The sequence below is a fragment of the Anastrepha ludens genome, chromosome X, assembly GCF_028408465.1.
Source record: "Anastrepha ludens isolate Willacy chromosome X, idAnaLude1.1, whole genome shotgun sequence".
Taxonomy (NCBI): Eukaryota; Metazoa; Arthropoda; class Insecta; order Diptera; family Tephritidae; genus Anastrepha; species Anastrepha ludens.
In genome coordinates this window covers 66,665,964-66,669,892 of record NC_071503.1, presented here as the reverse complement: position 1 = coordinate 66,669,892, position 3,929 = coordinate 66,665,964, and the positions used below count along the sequence as shown (strand labels likewise).

The window sequence follows — 3,929 nt, the reverse complement described above, 5'->3', positions numbered from 1 at the left end:
TAACACAACCAAATATACAGTTAGAATTAGTTAAACAAACTCACGAGCGAGCACACAGGGGATACAAAAATAGAAGAACTATAGTATTATAACAATACTACAATGTAAGGCACACAACAAAAAGTGCACAGCTTGTCTTTACGGCAAATACGAACGGAATCCCACAAGAGAACCATTAAAAGAATCAGACGTACCAACACAACCAGGGGAATACATACATTTAGATATTTATTTTAATGAACACAAAACATATTTAGTAGCAGTAGATAAATTCTCAAAATACATAACTATCAGACAATTAGACTCAAAAACAGAAATGGACAAAAGAGTAGAAAAAATTCTTATCAACAATTTTCCGAACTGTAAATGGCTCATGACAGATAACGAAAGTTGTCTGAATACACCAATGTTAAAACAAATATGTATTAAGTACAATTTCAACAAAATACAGACACCAATATATAGATCAAAGGCAAACGGTCAGGTAGAAAGGACGCACAATTCCGTATCAGAATTGGCAAGAATATTAAAAACAAAGGATTCAACATCAGCCACCTAGGAACTATTTGTAGCTATGAAGGAATTGAACAACACAACCCATACCGCCACAGAAAAAAAACCAAAGGATATACATTTTAACCTAATAACATACAGCAAGGAAGACATAGTAAAAAAATTAAAAGACGCATTGGAGAAAACATTACAACGTCTAAACCAGGGAACTAGACACCGAACTTTCAAATAAGGAGACCAAATATTGGTGTTAAGGACTAACATCAGAAGTAAAAGTGATAGTCGTTACAAAAAGTACGTAGTGCAGGACGATCGTGAGGACACGATTTTGACTAAGGAGGGAAAAGTTATTCACAAAGACAACGTAAACAATTACACAGTTACTAGAGACGACAATGAATTACCTGATATTACTAGCCATGGTCATCATAATCGCAATTTAAGCAAAATAACAACCATAACTAACAGGAAATATATTCTAACTAGAACCGACGATGCATATTTATTTGACGAATTCACTTTTTTTTTTTCTATATAACCTTGACCCTATAAGGAAATTGCCCTTTGCAACTATATTTACACTAGAGTGAATAACTGTTAAATAATTTTAAGGCAAGAGCAATGAACAAACATTAATTCGGTATAAATCGGGACGATTTAATTTAGGAAGGGGAGAGTTAAGGAATGATTTCATTCACAAATAATAAATAAAAAAGTTAGGTAAATTCTAAGTATAATCATGCAGGGCTGAACAAATCCAAACATTTGTATTTTAAGAATAACAAAAGATTAACATGTTTTTCCTAAACAGCAAACAGTCGTGTACCTAAAACAGTAAAAGGAGGTATAAGTACAATATAAATACGACTGTCAAATATGATGGCAGCAGAGAATGTCAGTTAACATTCTCTGGCTCAAGGCGCAACTGTCGAACAGTTTACATACGTATAAGGGTGCATACATATATACGGAGCCGCGGCTACTCGACCTGACAAAAATTCAAGATTTATCAAATATTGGCAAATAATTCTACGCGAAATATTCCAATATTGACTATTTTCGGATGGTTGGGAAAATTGGCATATGGGCGGCTCGTTTTATTAATGAAAGTACTTTGCTCTTAGAAATATGAGCTCGAACTTATGAATGAATTTCTTGTTTTTGTACCATATATGTAATATTCTAAATTGTTCAGCGCCGTCTCCACTAAAAGAACCATGGCCGCCGCGACTGCGTATACGAATGTATTTTGTTTTTGTAGTCGCTAGGCCTAGATTTCGACTTTGGACGTCATACGCATGTTGAGATATGTGTTGTTGTGGTGCCAAATCGGCCTTCGCGTTGCGCTTGCTGCTGCTTTTGCGTCAATCAAGGTATTTTGTTTTTGTAAGTACAATATTAGAAATATCGTCTGCCGATAGACAAAAGTACAGGAAAGCAAGAAGGGAGTTTGCGCATATATGCATGTATGTATAAACGTACAGGGATGTAGTTACATATGAATACAATTATTTTGTAGGAAGTTTAGAAGGCAAGTAGGTATATGCATATGTATGTATACTAGGACATAAAGTGGGTATATATTAGGCCGGGTCAATTTGTGGTGAGGCAAAAAAATCGCCCATTGCTCTGTGAAAATCATATTCTAGGGATCAAAATAAGAAACTTTGCCGAAGGAACCATACCTCCAAAACGAATTCTGATGTCCCCCAATTTGGGTCGAACTTTTGGGTAGGGGCCTTCTTAAGAAATGCGCGTTTTTTGCAACCATTTCAACAATCAAGGTATCACTGGAATGCCCCGCAACCCTTTTAAATAATGAAGGTATCACTGTGCCACAATTGCAGATCGTAAAATTGCTTGTGTTGTTTTTTTTAAGCAACCACAAGACACAGCAGGTAGAATTGAAATTACCATTTCATTCTTATTACTTCGTCTCGTAGGCCATATATAACGCAACAGTTTTTGTGAATGCATTAAGTCGTTGTGAAGAACTCAAAGTATGAAGTGCAAATTTCAGATAAAACAATATTTAAAAAATAATAATAAGTGAAGTTACCATTTCAAATCAAAAAGTTTACGATGAATCCACCATCCTCTACACCGAAAGATGAAGCAACTTCATCAACAACTATCGAAAACCCAATGAGTCTTATACCCAAGCATGATGTTACTGTTTTTGGTGTGTCTACTGATTTAACTGATCTTAATTTACTAACCCATCTGGATATCTTGAGATTTTATTTTTACTTAAGCGAACGTGCTAAAACAGAACAAAAAAAGTTTTCCCATAAATCATTCACTATTCAAGTACAAGATAAGTTGATTGGAATTTGGGAAAAACTTGGTATGGAAATAATGCTGAAAAAAACTGTATTTAATAAATTGAATAAATTGCTTGACAAGTATTAAGAGCAAATCAAGAGAAGAAACAACGCCCAACAATTTACAGAGTATGTAAAGTCTCTGGAAACAATTTTTTACATTGGAATATGTAAATGCGACTTGAAGGCACCTCCATGTGCATGCGGCTGGGTTCACGAACGCCTCAAAGAGTTCATGCACGATCAACATAATCAGAGAAGACTAACAATGGATGTATTTGTGATGAAAACTGAAGAGCAAGGAGCAACGTCTATGTCATCAATGCCAACATACCAAGATCCCGATGATTCAACATACGCACCGCCACCGGTTCAAGAAGATATGGATAGAAGCACAAGTTCACAAAACATAGAGAGATACGATTGTTTTAACTTTGCCTTGGTATGTGACAGATTTGGTGTGCCTGACAGAGTAGCATCAGCATTGGGAACCGCTCTTTTGCAAGATTTTAAAATTAAAGATAAGCGTGGGAAACCTCTCATCATGGATTCTAATTGCTGTTAAAAAGACCATTGCATTGGTTGGTTTGCCTTCTACCCTTCAACGAACTTCCGTTTCGGCATTTGTTTGAAGCTTTGGATAAATCAACCAGCACTGGACCAAGATCGGCAACCGGAAAACTGAGCCGTCAAATCGAAACTTGTGAGACTCTTCCGGTAAGTTATTGCTATCACTCATTTATTATAATTGTCAACCATTTTTAATTATTTTATTATTGTATATTTTCAGGTGGTGGACGGCTTCCAGAAAATTGAGTTGCAAAATATGCCCCCTGCTCCAGAAAAAATTGAATTTTCCACCGATTCGAAGTACTTATACGACATGGCCCATGCAATTTCTAGCGGCGTGGTTCCGGTGGATCTGGCTAACATCAAACCAGGGAAAATTGTACATTCTCGGTGGCTTACCAAAGCCGCTAGATTATTGCGAACCCCCAAAATCTCGTTTTATGGCCATAAAACCGTTTTTCAGTAGGTTGATGTGAAGAATCACTCCTAACTTCGCCAATTTCCATCCGATTTCGAATTTGT

General features: G+C 36.2%; 1 pseudogene; it reads left to right on the top strand.

Annotated features, from left to right (window-relative positions):
• Positions 1–2,595: 2,595 nt before the first annotated feature.
• LOC128870175 (uncharacterized) lies at positions 2,596–3,402 on the top strand (annotated as a pseudogene).
• Positions 3,403–3,929: the final 527 nt, after the last annotated feature.